We start from the raw sequence: 19,692 nt of genomic DNA on the forward strand, positions 1-19,692 counted from the left end.
CGATAAAAAAGTGATGACAGGTGGACATGAAAATCGGTATTATTTTGGCTTAGTTTTTATCTTCATATCGAGTTTTTATGTTCATATCGAGTTACAATAGATAAGGCCGAGTCGAGGCTCGCTCGAGCTTGCCCTTTAAAAGCAATTAGAGAAAAGGATGCAACGAGGGTGCGACAAGGATGCGAGAAGAAACGCGAATAAGACGTGAGATACGACGCGAGTGACAAAATCCGGGTTTTCTATTGGATTTAAGGATCGAGGAACTATGCTTATTGGCTATCGATTGAGTCCGCGTGGAGTATTTAGCTCAGCAGTCCGCGCGGATTATTTAGGTCTCTTTAGGTCAAGAAAAATTCGGGATGCTACATATATGCAACATCTGACGCGAATATTAATCATTACGCAAATACAAATTAAATGCAAATACATTCAATTTTAATATTTTTATAAATCTATTTTCTAATAAAATTAAGTATCTAAATTAATTGATTATAAAATTAATTATTACGCGCAATCAATTTTTTTGCCTTTCAAACAGATATTTAATATTGTAAATTATAATTATCAAGCATTATCTTGAATATAAACTTTTAATAAAAATTCAGTCTATTTAAAAATATCCAATTCTTATATATAAAGTATATAATAATTACATTATTGTGAAATATTTTATAAAATATTGAACTATCTTGAAATATCAATTAACACGAAAAATATTTTATTATATTATTTGGAATATTTTAAAATAAAAACTGAAATATTTTTTATATATGCTAAATGATAATTAAGAATAAATTCGAAAAGGGAAACAGGCAATATGTCTAAAAGTAACATGAATGATAAATAATTTATAAATGACTTACATTTTATATTTCGTTGCTCCGTATGTGTTGTTCGATGTTTTTCTCCCTTTTCTCCTTTTCTCGTTCTTTGCTATTTCTTGGTAGCACTCACATTCACTTCCGAAAATAGGAATAATAATAATTAATTATATATGGAACGATCGCGAGACACTTTGCACGACACTCCCGATCGCGGAATAATTACATGAGAAATGCACTTTTTAACATAATATCGTAAGAAACAGAAGATACGAGAGAAGTACTATTTTCGTTCGATATTTATATAAAGTTTCAAATTCATGCTCTACTCATTACAAATGCTCCGTTTTATTAATATTATATTAACATGAATTATAAAATCGAAAGATTAATCTAATTGAAAATCATGATAATCGTCCAATTAATAATAAATTCGATAATATATGAAGAGTATCGTTTCGCACTGTTATCTTGCTCGAGTGTCGCCGTATGAATGATACCAAGACCGCGGAATGTAAACATTACCGCGCTATTGTATACGCCGTCAAGGCTAAACATTGTATTATTGTCTGTTCGAAATATTTTACGTACTTTGACAAATATATACGCGAAATTATAAAATCGAAAGATTAATCTAATTGAAAATCATGATAATTGTTCAATTAATAATAAATTCGATAATATACGAAGAGTATCGTTTCGCTATCTTGCTCGAGTGTCGCCGAACGCAATCTTACCTTCGAACAAGAGTTAAGTCCGAAACGGAAGAAAACTATCGATTGATGGAATCAACGCGAATGAAGTTCACTCGACTCTTGTCCGCGCATAATATCCTACGTTTCGCGCTATTACATTTTTGATCGAGAGTCACCGTGCGAATGATAATAGAATCGAAAGCCGAGATACAGTAGCGCGTTTTTGTTTACGTCGCCAAGGTTGAACACATTGTATTATTAATAATTCGTAGTCATGAAATATTTTATGTGCTATGATTGTATTTTATATTGTATATTATATTATATTTTATATCGATTATATTATTAATGCAAATTAATTATTCATTAATCACATATTATATAAATTTAATGAAGCTTCGATACCTGAATGTACTCCTTTTCTGTTGTTCTTTCAGGGCAGTGATAAAATACTCACTCGCGAAAACGTTATTTAATTATGTTCGGACATGTACTAATCAACAATCAATCAGAATATAACAATCGCACGATGCTTTGAATGACACTCTCGACAAACATGAGATTGATACTTTATTCTATTATAACTTTATTGTAGTAAAAAAATATAAGTTGCACGAGATACTTAGTTAGTGAGAAATCAAATATTAATTATTTATAACAATGTCTCATAATAATCATTTATAATAACCGTAAGAAATGATGGAAAGAATGCATATATGCGAAGCGACTTTTGCCGCATCTCCTCCGAATTGTATCGTGCGAATGACAACAAAAATGTTCCCATATAAACATTGTGTTACAAAGAATGAAGGCCAAACCGTGTGTGAAGGCCGAACAGTTAATTTATTCGTTATCGATGAATATTTAATATAAAATAAAGAGTATCGACAAGTGCCCATAAGCTTGTTACCCAAAATTTTCTCAACTAGAAATTGGACTTTATTTTTGGCTTAAAGTTTATGATACTTCGGAGAAAATAATTGAGAAAATAAGTATTTTTTTAAAAGGATAAAAATTAAAATTAAACGATAATTTAGTCCATCTAGAGATTCGCATATCCTTAATCTATGTGTCATAAACTTTATTTTAAAAATAAGCTGTCTCGAGTTGGCAAAATTTAGCACAATTGTTATGTTAAATATTATGTTAAATATTCTATTCTTTAAATTTCTAGAATTATTAATAAACGATACTGATGACGACATTTCAATACTTATAAATTATTTGATTTCACGATTCACATTTTATCTATGCGGATCGTTTTCATTCGAAAATGTTCAATAAACTTGATTTAAATCGATGATAAATTTAAATCGCGAGATATAATCGAATTCAAGTATCGTTAAAAAAATTACCAGCTATAAAGATCGCACAAGGGAGAAGATAATTTATAATTCCTATTATTTATCTCTTTTATTTATAATATTAATTTATCATAATATGTATCTCAACAATTTCAATTACATATAATTTTCTACTATATATCTTTAAAAAACTAACTTATAAAATACCAAATTGTTTCTGAAATGTATTTTTTCAATTTTTGTTTTTATAATAATAATAATGATTTTTTTAATAATAATTAAAATAAAATCTATTTCTTTTTAAGAAACTAACAATTATTTACTTTTAATTATAACTTAATTTAATTATAATTTTTTTATACACTAAGAGAAATATGACTCTCAAATACTTGATACTTGATTAAATTACGAAATCAATTGTGAAATTTTTTATTAAGATTTTAATTTTTTTAGGAGAGATTAGTTCTAATAGTTTCTTTATAATAACAGAGAAGAATGAAAGGTGTCATGGCCCGCTTTTAAGTGATCCCTGAAAACGATATACCCTCTGTAAACATTAAAAACCGTGGATATGAACTACGAAGCCAATGCCCACGAATGTTCTCAGAGGATAACGTATAATGTGCACAATTTCTGATTTTATTCTGTGCTATGTACGCGAAATGCCAGTAACATTAGTGCTGTATAGCGCAAGACGCTTAACAAATTTTTAATATAAATGAATTTTGTGGTCCTCTCTCTCTCTCTCTCTCTCTCTCTCTCTCTCTCTCTCTCTCTCTCTGTCTGTCTGTCTGTCTGTCTGTCTCTCTCTCTCTCTCTCTCTCTCTCTCTCTCTCTCTCTCTCTATATATATATATATATATATATATATATATATATGTATGTATACATAAATGTTTTGTACACGATAAATCTTGTAAAATCATCGATCTTTAACAGTATCTCGTCAGTGAATATGCTTTCGAATGTTCCACCTTATGTAGCAAATTTTTTATATTGTTTTATAGTTTCACAACAGCAATTTAATGCTTGATGCTTTATATGTATATATAAGACAATGTGCTAAATTATAAAGTGTAACATAATTATAAAGTATTACTATTATTAGTCGACTTAATTGCAAGCTATTCTTAATTATACGCATGTTTATCCGATGCATCTTCTTCTTCAAATCTTTACAATGTTGTGATCTGTCGCATTCCCAAGACCATAGGGACTCGTGCTTCTTTCTTCTTATGGTTTTATCATTTTTTTACTCTCTTCCATCTTATTCAAAATATATAATAATTATTAACTAACTAAGTATTATAATATAATATATTATAATATAATTATTATATTAATAATTAATAATTATTAATATAATAATTATAATTACGAGGTATCTCTCTTAGTCTGACTCTTTCTCTTTGACCTATCCGGCATGGGTGACCCTACCAGTAATTAAGGCCGGCGTTCAGTGAGTCTTGTATTTAAAGTTGTTTTAAGTAAAAATTAGAAAATGTTTATTATTTCATTGAGACTGAACAGAATTTTAAGATGCGCTCTAAGATTATATTTAAGATGATTAAATATAAAAACAGAATGAATATCAGCCTATGTTACCGCCGGCATAGCTCTCCGGATCATTAGAGTACTCAAACCTCCTCACCCGGCAAATGCCTTCGTTAAGGTGGAGATATCATCGAGGAGGTACAAATTTTTATTATAATTATTTTATTTAAATATAATAAATATAATATTATTTCATAAAATAAAGGGAAATATACAATATATAATATACAATAATAATATTGAACTGTAGAAAGTAACATATTTTATAAAATATAATATACTTATATAATATAATTACATATAATTATAATATATTAATATAATTATAATATATTAATTATAATATTTATAAATTAATACAAAATATCTTATTTTATAAAATTATTTTATAAAATTGTTATATAAATTATTACATTACAAAATTATTTTACTTATAAAGTATTAAAAATATATACAATATACACTATTGTATGTATTTAATACAATTAATATATAATTCATATTCAATTTAGAATATACAATAATTGAACTATAAAATATAACATAAATAGTTTATAAAATATTATTACAATATATAATAATATTTACAACATATACAATATATTTATGATAAGAATTTATAATATTTATATAATTACAATATATAATTTATAAATATAATTATAATATTTATAAATTAGTACAAAATATCTTATGATACAAAATTACACGAAAATATCTGAAATGCACACAACATTCATTCAAAATTAAATCAAATGATTTTCAAACAGACGATTCAAATTATTCGTGATATTTATTAATTATCGACTTTTTATCAAAACTTATTAAGGACAAAACTTATTAAGGATTGCTTAATATGAATAAGTTGCGATGAAAAAATCGCCAATACATTTACATTATCTATTATATTTCTTCATTAATTATTATATCTTATCATCAATTATATCTTTTAATTACAAAAAGAAAAGTATTTATATTGATACGTTTTAATTTTTTAAGAAAGTTTGACACGTGAAAAAATAAGCGAAATTTTGTATAAACCAATGATCAAGTAAAAAAATAATAATAGCAATTAAATATAAGATGAAAATATCTCTCGGATAATCTGATGATAACAATTCGAAAAATTAAAATAATTTTGCCCGATCGTCAGTTAATATCCGACAGGTAAAAAAAGAACAATATTAAATGTAGAGAGCGACTATTTTTTAACGTATGTTTTACGTAGAATTCTATCGAGATTGATCCGCAAAGGAAAATTAAACGACTCGTCAAATGTCAAGAGTTCCGCTGCAAAATGGAACGACTCTCAGATCTTCCAAACCATTCCCAATAGCAATAATTTTAACATTTCAATGAATCAATGACAAGTATTATCACCATCTTTCATTCACAAGATCGAAATTTACGCGAAAAAATGTTCTTCCATTATTTAGAAATGTCTTTTTATTAATAAATAATGAAACTATTATAATATAACTATTTTTTATGGAACTGTGCATGGTTACAAACGAGTATGTTTAAGAATCATGAAACATATGCGCATTTATCGCTTGTTAAATGTACGAGTACAATAATTTTCGGGTACCAACTGTTCGAGACGAGTCGAACCAATAATAGCAAGATTTTGACAAACTTCGTATTTAATATTTCGCGACGTAAAATAAAAAATTATTAATTCTTTTATAATATATTTAATAATATTTTAATATGTCAATATCTTACTGATATCAGGGTACCCATTCAACTTGCCTCGAATTTTTTAGTACTTGTACATTTCATGTATATTTGTGTGTATTTGTGTGTATTATTGATATAATATTAACAAAAGAAAACTTTTATCAAATGTGTCACATTTTGCGCGTATATTTCCTGCATGTAAAATATCTAACAAATTTTCCATATAAAGTATCAAGCGAAAGTTATACTTAAAAATTAATATTAATGGCTTAAAATGGCAGGATGTCCAACACCTAGAAATAATCTCTCAAAAGAGATCAAAAGTAAAGTTAATTAAAAATCAATTAATAAAACGTATTCGTTCGTAACCATATATTTTATTAAAAAAAGTTCAGAGATGAACAAATAAATTACAATTTAAATTTACCTATTTGGTAAATTAATATTTATCTCTATAATATACATAAATTAATATTTATCTCTATAATAGCTATATCCATGCTCAATGCTTTACTACTAACAATAAGTCTTTTCCAAAGCGATAAAAAATTTTTAAACCGATATCAATATTAAGAATAATAATAACAAAAGAAGATTTAATAAAAGAAGAAAAAATTCTTTATTCAAAGTATATTATTTAATTATAATTTCGTGATTCGACTTTAAAAAAATCTGTCGTTAACTCATTGTTAAAACCATTGCTTCCAGGAACTGTCGAAAAAACCTGGGTTTAATTCCAGCTCTGCAATGAAAACCCCTAATTTTCAACGAAACATTGAATTCGTTGTAGATTAATTGTTCAAGAACCGACGAGAAATTATATTTCTGCAATAAAGATCATTTCTTCAATAGTACGAACCGCGTTAGTATTTACACGAAAGACAATAAGATAGCAATCGCGCCTCAAACCAAAAGGACGAAAAAAAACGCGATGTTTGTAATATTAATTATACATTTATTTAACAAATATTATTCATTTATTGAACAAATATTTATTTTCAATTTGCAAATTCACGAATATATTTAATTGACAAAATCCCGAACTTCTAAATAATTTTGTCAAATTGCGATTTTGCATTATCGAAAGAGCAAGTATTAAATTTCGCGAGTAAGAAATTAATATTGCATCGTTGGCTTAATATCAAATCACATACATTATTTAATCATTTTTATGTTACGCATTATAATAATTAAAAAGATAATTGAAACTACGAAATTTGGAAATAAAAATTTTCCGTATTTATTAACTTTAATATCAAAAACAGACTATTAAATTCTAGAATAATTTTAAAATAAAATATCTAATAGAAAACGAGTATTTATTGGATATATATTAATTTTGTAAACTTTGCGTTATTTATTATGTGCATTTTTTTCAATTTCGTGCAATTAATATAATTTACAATATGTAATTATAGTATTTAGAGATAATATAGATAACAATATTATTATAATGTTATTATAATATTACGTTATTGTATCATTACAATATATAAATTACAATAAATTGATTATATACATAGTATAGATGTAGAATATAAATTACAATGATGCTATCTCTATCAAACAAGTTGATATCAGTTGCAAATTTGCACAAAAATGTTCCAAAATAAGTACGTCTTTTATTGCTTAAATTGATAAATGATAATATTTTATCAAGTCGAATATATATATATATACATACCTACAAACTGTAAATTTAAAAAAAATAAGAAGTTATTTATGTTCTAATATATAATTTAGCTTTATTTAATATCTTAATTATCGGCATTATTAGATAATGATAGCATTTACATTTGAAATTAACATTATATAAAATGTTTATAATGACATACAATATTTACTATATTATATTTATTTTTATATATACGAATTATATTATTAATATAATTAATAATATAATTCGTATATATAAAAACGCAATTTATAACATAATCAAATTATTAAATATCCACATTACATGTAACTCACATTATATATGCAATGTGAATATTTATTAAAAAATCAAGAATGATATCAAACATTATACATCAATCTTGATTGTACAGCTTTTTCAGAGTACAATTAATATACAATTTTACATAATATAATATACAATTTTGCGTTCTTAAATTATATCCTATGTTTCAATAAGGGAAAGCTTTATAGTATATTATATAGTAATTATCTTACTATATAAAATACTATAGTCTAACAATTCACAGTCTAATAATCCTAACAATCCTTATCAATCCTAATAGCCCTATCAATCCTAACAGGCCTATCGATCCTAACAGTCCTATCGATCTTAACAGGCCTATCGATCCTAACAAGCCTATTAATCTTAACAGCCTTATCCATCCTAACAACCCTACATTGATCCTAACAATCCTACAAATCCTAACAACCCTACCGATCTTAACAGTTTTATCGATCCTAACAGCCCTATCCATCCTAACAGCCCTATCCATCCTAACAGCCCTACCGATCCTAAAAACTGTAGCAGTTTTATTTGCTGATTAGGCCAGCAAGCATCCGCGATTACTTAAGATTTAGGAAATGTGCCCTAAACACGATTCGCGAACCGATTTCTTTTTTGTCGCCATTTATTTTCGTCTTTTATTCGCGTCTTGATTTATTTTTTAAATGTTAACGTGTATTTTATGTCGGACCCGTTTATTTTATGTGTTTATTTTATTGCGTGTTATTGCACGTAGAAATACATATGTATTTTTCGTTTATTTATTTCTGACCAATATTTTGATCATCCTCTTTATTTCATTTAAAATAATTCGTCGGATCAGTTAAACCTACCTTTCACTGACCACGACCATATTTCATTTGGCTACCTTTAGCCAAAAAGTTCAGAGACCTCTCTAAGGTCAATAAAGGAGAACAACTCCTTTCATTGCAAGTTATTTATTTTCGCATGAGCGTCATTTTACGCTCATTTATAGTCGTAATATGTAACGACCATTGTCATTTTAATATAACTTTGCTTTAACTAATATAATACTAAGTCATCCAAATCCATCAAAATTGATTGATTGAAATTTTTATATTATACGTATATATATATATATATATATAAAATATTTGTAACAAAATTTATAATAAAATAAAATTAATTGAAAATTAACATACATTTTTATATTTTTCATAGTATTTTTTCTTTATATTTACTTACTTATTCACAAATTTTTTAAATATTATATATGATTTACTTAATCAAGAACTTAGACTTATAATAGTCAAAGCAAAGTTTCTGATATGCTACACTACATAAATAGATGGACTACGAAAAATTAAAACAAAATCAGCATGTTATAAAGAAATAAATTATTATATGAAATATTAATAAAATTAATAGCATGTTCTTTATTAAGCAAAATAAATAACTGACTGTAATAAAGAATTGATAAAAAATTAAAATTTTTTTTCCATATTTATTTAATTTTAAATTTGCATTCCTAAGATGTTGTATTACTATATATTGAAAAGAACTATTCAAGTTAATATACGTATTAAACTTAATATATATATACACACACACACATATATATATATATATATATATTAAATGTAATTTGTTTAATTTGTTAGCCCATTTATTTTAAGGTAACGGACCTATCTACAATCTATATCTACAATCTACATCTACAAACTCCACAAATCCGTTACCTTAAAATTAAATAAAAGTTTTTGACTCACCGACACTGATGCGCAACAGCGGAGTCGATTTCGAAGCTACGTTGTCTATAACATATAAATATAAAATTCAAATTAGCAGTGTTTAAAATGATTAATATTTTATTATATATATATATATATATATATATATATATATATACATATATACAGGGTGTCCCAAAACTCATAATCAATCTTTCAAAGACAGATGGGATTATTTGGAGACGATTTTTCCTCAGCAAAAATGTCGATGAAAGCCATCATTTTTTGCATGTTCCCGATTTTTGTCATCATATATCTTTGCAATTAAGCCTTAAATTAAAACTCAACTAAAGTAAACTCTATTTAAAATTAATCGAAGAATGTGATTTTGTTAATATTTTATTTCTACAAAGCCTGGTTTACGAAAAACCCCTTATTTCCAATCACTTATAATTCGAAAATTATAAGTGCCTCGATTTTCATTGAGGAAAAATCGTCTTTGGATGATTCCAGGAATCTGTCTTTGAAAAATTGATTATGAGTTTCGGGACACCCTGTATATATATATATATATATATATATATATATATATATATATATATTATATATATATATATATTTTTTTTTTTTTTTTATTTTTTTTATATTCAATTATTATTGTACACAACGAATTTTATATTCGATACGAGCAATAATATATAAAACAAATATATAAATATGGAATAATTTTATAAATTGTAAAAAAACTATTTTTTAAATCGAAACTTTTTTTATAGGATTTATATAAAATCTTTTTCTTTCAATCTTTCTTGATTAAATCATTTGAATAAGTGAATTAAACTAATGCAATTTATAATAGGTAATATACAAATAATAATACCATCAGGTTGTTCCGCTGGTGCAGGATGCCTCTCCTAGGCCTGCTTCTCCTCTCAGATCGTCAGTTCTGCTGCGTCGATCTATAACATATAAAGAGAAAATTCAAATTGTAGCGGAGTTTAAAATAATTAATATTTCAAAAAATTATTATTGTATGCATTGAATTATATTCGATATAATATATATATATATATATATATATATATATATATATATATGAGATATAATATATACATGATATGTATAATAATAATCAAATTAATAAAATAATTCTATAAAATAAAAAAAAACAGAACAGAATTTATTAATAATACTCTATCTTCACTAATTTTATAAAAGCTTATATTTTTACAAGATTATAGCTTTTATTTAAAAATCTTTATCTTTAATTCCCTCTTATTTAAATCATATAAATAAACAAATCAAATTAATTGTTGCGATTAATTGTTTAATTTAAATTATAATAAATATATTTAATATTTAATATATAATTACAAATAAATAAATTGCTTACCAGAAGGTTGCTCTGCCGGAGCCCGATGCCTCTCCTAGGCCTCCTCCTCCTCTCAGTTAAACGCGCGATACTTAACGGCACTCCCGCACTCACGAGCGATATTTTTATATCGCTATTTTCGCAATTTTACGTGCGATACTGAACAGCACTCCCGCACTATTCGATACGATTAAAAATTTTCTGTTTTGTCGCGCGATGTATATATTTAATATATATATACTTTAAACGGCACTTCCGATTTCGATACGAGCGAAAATCCCGTTTCACTTGTGAAAGTGGGATTGCGAGAAAGTCCAACACGAAAACGCGATGACGCGATGACGCCAAAAAGCTAAACGCGAAAACGCGGGAACGAGACGCCGCCATCCGCGATACGTTGATGGCACCGACGACGCGAAAGGGTACTTAGCTTCCTCTTCAGGCTCCTTGAGATTTATTCTAAATTAAATAAAATTTAAAATAAACTTCAAGGCACCATCCAAATACTAAGCCCTCCCACCGCGACAAGGTGTACCCCGTGGGAGGGTTATATATAATTTTATATATAATATAATATATAATTAATAGATATATAATTATAAATCTTCTTTATAAAACTCAAAATAATTCATTTTGTAAAACTAATTATTACGCGTAATGAATTTGTTGTTTTCATTATTGATATATATATATGCAATACATGTATATTAATACGATTATAGTCGAAAGTTTAATATAATTGAAAGTCATGAAACAATAATCGTTTAATTAATAATTAATTTAAGAATATACGACGTATTTCGCACTACGATCTTTATTGCTCGAGTGTCGCTTTATGAATGATACGAAGGCCATACGTTGTACGACTAGCGCGCTATTGTTTACGTCAAAATCGAATGCCGTGTTATTGTTCGTTCGTCATATCGAAATATATTGTATTATATTTTATATTACAATATAAGGTAATATAAATATGTTAACGTATGTAGGATATTTCGATGACAAACAGATAATAATATCAATCTTGGCGTAAACAATACGTATTTTTATTATATTATATCATATTATATTATATTATATTATATTATATTATATTATATTATATTATATTTTACATATTTTAATACAGCAAATAATTTTTCGATATTGATCGCGATCGCGTCTAGAAAAGAATTTAACGGAGCGTCTTGTACTACTACTTTACTCTTTGAGTGTCATTGCGCGAATGATAATAGAACCGAACAAATTAATCCAAAAGACCGTGTTATTATTATTTTTGTACCGAAACATTTTTCAAGACTATGGCATATAAACATATAAGAATATACGACATATTTCGCACTACGATCTTTACTGCTTGAGTGTCGCTTTGTGAATGATACTAAGACCGTATGACTAGCGCGCTATTGTTTACGTCAAGATCGAACGCCGTGTTATTGTTCGTTTGTCATATCGAAATATATTGTATTATATTATATTATATTTTATATTATAATATAATATAATAAATACAGCAAATAATTTTTCGATATTGATCGCGATCGCGCCTAGAAAAGGATTTAACGGAGCGTCTTGTATACCACTACTTTACTCTTTGAGTGTCGACGCGCGAATAATAATAGAACCGAAAAAGTTAGTCCGAAAAACCGTGTTATTATTTTTTTATCGAAACATTTTACAAGACTATAGCATATAAACATTAGCGCGCTATTACGGCACCAAGGTCGGTTATTGTTTGTTCGTCATCGAAATATTTTACGTATTTTAATATATACATATATGTATATATGGAATATATTTAAGTATATAACAGTATTTTAGATCACATAGATTTTTTAATTATAGGATTATTTATTAAAAGATTGATGTATGGAGTCTTTCATTATGTTTAGATTCATGATTCAATTATTTTATTGTGCGTTCTCACAATTCAAAATATTTCAATGATTGAAAAATAAAGCATCGCAGATATATTGTATTCTATAAATATCTATAAATACTAAAGAAATAATTTCTGCTCGTAAAAATCGATTTCATATCGAAATAATAATTTATTATTTTAGATTTCTGTTACTATAATTCTTAGTTGATTAAATGAATAAATTACGATTAAATGCGATAGAGAATTTTTGTCGCGATTTGTATATAGATATTAATTATGTGTTATTTATAAAAGTTAATTAATCATATAGTTATAATAAATAATTTTCGGTGTTGATCGCGATCGCATCTAGAAAAGAAATTTAACGGCGTATCATTATATTACTCATTAAAAAATATTAGACAATAACATATAAAATTATATAAATATGAATAAATATGAAATTATATAAATCGTTTCATAATCGGCATGCAGATATTACAAATATACTATCTGCATCTGATTTATATAATTTTTCATATGTCATTGTTTAATATTTTCGAATGTGTAATAATATTAATGTCACGTTGAAGGTAGATTAAAAGATAATCCGAAACGTTCGTATTTATTGTATGTATTGTGACGAGTAATTTGAAATATACTAATAATTTAAAATATATTAATAATTAAAAGAGAAAGGATTTTTCTTGTGCTCCAGTTATCGCGCTTTTTATTGGCTCTTAGTTATCAATTGTTTAGTTAATTTTTAATTATTATTATTTGAGCCAATTTTTTATTTTAATTTTAATACTTATATTATTTAATATTTAAAAATAATATTTAAAAATAAACTAGAATATTTTTTGTGTTATAATTTATTTTCAATGATGAACCGTTGTGATAAAGATCACGTAAAAATAGCGGTGGCGATGGTGATGATGGATGATGTGTGATTAATATATTGTATCAAGGAATATACTAATAATTAATTATATTATTAATACAGAGAGGGAAAGACCATCCAAAACTTTAGATTTGTATTAAAAATTTAGCGTTTTGCATTATCGATACTTGTGTTAACAACAGAACAATCCAAAATAATGTTACCTACTGAAAACATTCATTATTTAGCTTCGTAGTTCATGTCCACGTTTTTATTTCAGAGGGCGTATTGTCTTTACGAATTATCCAAGTGATCTATAATGTTTCTTATTCTTCTTTCTGATTGAAATTAATTGAGGCAAATATTTTTTTAATTAAACGGTAGTATATATTAAATTACATATAATAATGGCGATGGTGGTGATAGATAATGAGTGATTAATATATAATATAATATAATATCGAGTAATATATTATAATAATTATACTTGATAGATAGATAGATAGATAGATAGATAGATAGATAGATAGATAGAGAGAGAGAGAGAGATCACAAAACTTATTTATATTACAAATTTATTTAATATATACAAACGTTTTGCGTTACTTATGTTATCGACATTTCGTGTACGAGGCATGGAATACAATCCGAAATTATGTTACCTATTGAAAATTTGTAGATTTGACTACGTAGTTCATATTTATATTTTTTTGTTTATAGGATGCATTGCTTTCAGAGATCACCTAAAAGCAGATTATGACAAAAGCAGACTATGACAAAACAGAGTGAAAACTATGAACAATTTTGTTGTTTGTTTTATAGATTTTAAAAATGGCTTGTCGTATGCTACATATTTGTAGAGTTGTAAATAATTTGATAAAAATGTTCAATCTGTAAACAATGGTAACACAAATGAAATATATCATTGTCTCTAAATCATTATATGTAATTAACATATAATATGTATTTAAAATTAATTTATCAATTTAATTCTAATAAAATTATGAAATTTTTTTCAGGTATATATTATTGTTTAATATTGTTTAATTTATTGCTTGTCAGTCATTCACATTTATTAAAAATAGTCACTTTATTAAATAATGTGAGAAACTCTATGTTCTTTGCGAATAGTAAGTAGAACTTTTATGGATATAGCATTTTGATAATAGTTTATATTTACAGTAGAAAATAGTTTGTATTTCACTGTGCTTTTGTTCTATAGGACCTGAAGATGAATTATGAAAGGATGTGACAAGTATCAGTAATGCAGGAAGATGCAGAGGTACAGCAAGAAGAGTAGTGAAAAGAGAGACCTAAATAAGGAGCAAATTATTGGCATGGGAAAAATTCCGATACAATTTCCTGGTCTAAACACTCCTGTGTTTAGAGGAAAAGAATTAATTCAACAGCAAAAACTGCTTGTAAATCTTGAAAGAAAGCAAAAATGGAATTACCACAAAGTCAGACCAGATCAATGCAAATAAAATTATCGCCATTGGAATGTGGTTGGACGAGTGTTATAATGGATGGCAGAAGCATTGAATCAGATCTTATTGGAAAAGGTTAATATTTATGCTATTATTGGATTATAATGGTTAAATCACACACATACAAAAATCATGTGATACGATGTCTATTTTCAATTTTTTTTTTTGATGTTTCAGTTCTAAATATTAGAATTTTATATAATTAATATCTTTGTTTTCTGCAGATACATTTGAAAGTTTTAAAACCTGGATTTTGGAAAACAAAATGATAACTTGTATGACCAGTAATTTAGCACGTAAGACTAGAATCAGTTCATTTATAGTAACTGGAAATGGAAATGGATTAGCGTGCTGGATTTGCGTTATCAAAAGCCAAAGCATCCCTAAAGACTGTTAAAAATAGGGCTGGTCAAAGATTAATGTATATTCCTACATATAAGGAACACACTAGTAAAAAAATACTTGTCAATACTATATAATATAAAATTTATTTCTTCTCTTTTAATATCACTTTGTATTTTTCAGTGTTACATGATTTTTTTACACAGTTTGAGAATATAAAAATATTTGTAAAGAAAATTCATGAAGGATAATGGGCTTGTTTGTCATCATGCGATAAAAGCATGTTGCGAGATAATTGGCATAAAGGATATGTATGCCAAAGTACAAGGAGGAATGTAAAATCATTCTTTGGTTGGTTTATTGCAATAGGTGTGAATATAAAGTATTTAAAGGCATATTATACTTTTTATTTAATTTATATTAGAAAGAAACATTTTTTATTTATAAAAATATATATACATATATATATATATATATGTTAGACATAAAGCTAAAAAAAACGTAGATTGTGTCGATTAATTAATTAATTGTTTTATTTAATTATCAATTTATATATGTATATTATTAACAATAATTTTTTGTTTACCTAAACTGTATAAAGTTGTACATAACAAACAAACTTTTTTATTTAGTATTTCAAGCATATTTTCATAGAACTTTAATTTAATTATTATATTATTAAAAATATTGAACAAAATAAAGAATTAAAGCTGGCTTTCTCTGCAGTCTCATGGCAGATTATATCAGAAATCATACTTTAATTATTGCAATATATCATGAAACAAATCAATCTCAAAATAATGGAAATATTTGCAGAAATATGTAATGTAAATTTAAATATGTATTCAAATATGTATTTTAATTTTTTTGTATGCGATCTATTTTTTATTCTATCGATGTTTTCATAGTGATGCACCTTGAGCACTTTTGCTTCATATGTTTGCAATAAAAATATATTAAAGCAAATTATTTTGCAAATTTATTATTCTAATTTTTATTTAGAAAGACTAAGATTAAAAAAAACGTATGCATTTTTTTCAGATATTTCTATTGAAAAAAATGCATCAGATAAAACTATCCTGTACATTTTAAATGTGCCAAAAGATTTGCTCTTTATTCCATTTACTGCAATAATGTACACTAAAAATGACAGATCTATATTAAAAATGATAGATCTATATTTAGTAGTTGGAAAGAGAGGAGAAATGAAAAGTGCATCTAGAGAATTTAAAAGAATAAAAATCTAAAAATATAATAATACATAAAAATTAATATTGTATTTTTTTCATGAGGAATGTGGGGCGCACATTTATGCATTTATTTATTTAGATGAGATTTACTTTAGAGCACATTCAGTATTCAACTTTAATTTTATTTTCTCTTTCTTATGATATATAAGTATAACATAATTACCTGCAAATGCTATCATTTTTGTGTGCTTACAGTGATACAGAAGCAACATTACAAGTACTATATTTACAGATAACATTTGTATAATAAAAAAAAGCACCAAAAATCTAATGATGAAAAAAGGATAAATATTGTAGACCAGCATAAGTATCAACCAATTATTCCACTGCTCTGTTTCATTAGAGTTGCAATTTTCTTTTATATCATAAATATTATAAATAAGATAAAGATTTCTGTATGTTTCAAATAAATTTATATATTTTATGTATGTAATACTGCGCACACATATTAAAAGGTGATAATATCGCAGTTATAATAAGATACGATCCTGGCAATGTAGTGATTTTTGGATCCTACTTAAAATAATTTAATTTGATTTATTTTTGAGAAATGCGCACAATACTTGAGAACAAATTAATTTTATGCCATGTATTACCTGTGTAAAATTCCACACACAATATCATATTGTCTACGATATATGAAAAGCTTCATCGATGAAATATGATTGAGATATAAGAAAAGTAATATAGTACTTGTAATGAATAACGTTAATGTGGAATACATAAATATTTTATATTTTAATTTCATGTAATCAAGACGAGATAAGACACTCATGATTACTTTAAAAATGTGTCCACAAATATCATGTAACTTCAATAGCTGCACATTCGTCAAATTAATCCTATTACGTTAAATAAATCACAGCAGCTTGTTTTAATTTAATCTAACCTAACCAATTATATTATATGTCCTCATTAAAATGTATAAAACTATACGTCGCACATTTAATACGATTAATATACTACGTAATAAAATGTAATACACTAATGAAATAATTAAATATTATTTTTGAAAGCATGATAAAATCCAGGAACATACGCTTTTGTTTACATTCGATATCCAAAGACACTGAGAGATTAGGTTAGGTTAGGTTAGGTTAGATCAAACAAATTTATCGTTTAACAGTTGGCAGCCCTACGAGATAGGCTGTGCAGCACTGCGCGCGCGTACAAAATAAATTTGAAATCGCTTCTAGCATAACCATCTTCACGCGATCGACTTTATTTGAATTGCACCGAATCGAATTATGATGCCGATTTGTCCGAATGTAATTCGGGACATCGCGATGCTGTATAAGCGTCGAATGAGCACAAATTATCACGCAAATATGATAAATCAAATCTACTCACCGCTGTTCCACAGGCCGCTCCTCCTCGGGACAGTTCGCTCGCCTCGGAACGTCCTATTCCGATCTTGATGCACACAAATCCACACGATATCATCAACGCGAACGCGCGACACTTTATTCGGCACTCCCGATATTCGCTCGCATCCGATAATCATCATCAAGGGCGCGAATAACGCGACGCAACTTCGCTCCATCTTCGCAATGACGCCATCACTGGAATATCATTAAAAATCGCATGTCGCGCGTTTCATCGACACACTATAAAAGTCGCGCGATCATCCTTCGACACTCTCGACGCTCGTTCACTCGCGATATTCATTTAAAAAACGGTTAAAAGATGCGAAAAATGCGGACGTACGACGATCCGTGTAACTGCGTATGACTCCGATCACGCGCCAACATGCGTATGACGCGTTTGACGTAGCAGTCACGCGCCAACATGGCGGCCGAACCAGTGCGTATTCGTTTCTGCGTATGGCCATTCCTGCGCGCAACTTTGATTTCTGAATATTGTCTACGGCTTCATTAATAGTCATAATACAATCGTCGTACGTCCGCATTTTTCGCGTCTTTTAACCGTTTTTAAACGAATATCGCGAGTGAAAGAGCGTCGAAAGTGTCCAAGGATGATCGCGCGACTTTCATTAATATGTCGGTGAAAGTGCGCGACAGCTATTTTTCACAGTTCAGTGATAGCGCGATCGCGAAGATGGAGCGAAGTCGCGTCGCGTTATTTGCGCCCTTGATGATGATTATCGGATGCGAGCGAATATCGGGAGTGCCGAATAAAGTGTCGCGCGTTCGCGTTGATGATATCGTGTGCATCAAGATCGGAATGGGACGTCCCGAGGCGAGCGAGTGGAGCGGCCTGTGGAACAGCCGGTGAACGGTGAGTAGATGTGATTTATCATATTTGCGTGACAATTCGTGCTCATTCGACGCTTATACAGCATCGCGATGTCCCGAATTACGTTCGAACAAATCGGCGCCGCATCATAATTCGATGCGATGCCGTGCAATTCAAATAAAGTCGATCGCGTGAAGATGGTTAGGCTAGAAGCGATTTTCAAATTTATTTTATATCCGCGCAGTGCTGCACAGCCTATCTCGTAGGGCTGCCAACTGTTAAGGTGCAATTTCATTGACGCTAAAAAGTAGCGTCAATGAAAAGGCCGCTTGTATAGCTTGAAGAAGAAAGCCCACTGTCCAAACGCATAATAAATGCTAGTTGACCTCTCGTAGCTACATAACTTTTATGAGCGGAATGTCATGAAAAACGTGCTTGAGGTGTAGACAATAAATTTACTACTATGCCAACAACCGCTAAAGATAAATGACATATCCGATTTAAAACATAAAAATCGAACGTATCGTGATACTATTTTCTCAAAATAAAGTGGAAAAATATTGAAAGAATACGGGCAATTATTTGTATGATTTTAT

General features: G+C 27.5%; 2 long non-coding RNA genes across 2 annotated transcripts; one reads left to right on the forward strand and one right to left on the reverse strand.

The window, feature by feature from the left end:
- Positions 1-9,752: 9,752 nt before the first annotated feature.
- Positions 9,753-11,138, reverse strand: LOC112639197. The gene is made up of 3 exons (XR_003123363.1): positions 11,099-11,138; positions 10,586-10,664; positions 9,753-9,789 (listed from the first exon to the last, which is right to left on the reverse strand). It is a non-coding gene; the product is annotated as an uncharacterized LOC112639197 (long non-coding RNA).
- Positions 11,139-14,840: 3,702 nt separating this feature from the next.
- Positions 14,841-16,068, forward strand: LOC112639198. Its single transcript, XR_003123364.1, has 4 exons — positions 14,841-14,951; positions 15,044-15,383; positions 15,533-15,758; positions 15,834-16,068. It is a non-coding gene; the product is annotated as an uncharacterized LOC112639198 (long non-coding RNA).
- The last annotated feature ends 3,624 nt before the right edge of the window (positions 16,069-19,692 follow it).

This window comes from Camponotus floridanus, unplaced genomic scaffold, assembly GCF_003227725.1.
Source record: "Camponotus floridanus strain SB8 unplaced genomic scaffold, Cflo_v7.5 scaffold504, whole genome shotgun sequence".
Taxonomy (NCBI): domain Eukaryota; kingdom Metazoa; phylum Arthropoda; class Insecta; order Hymenoptera; family Formicidae; genus Camponotus; species Camponotus floridanus.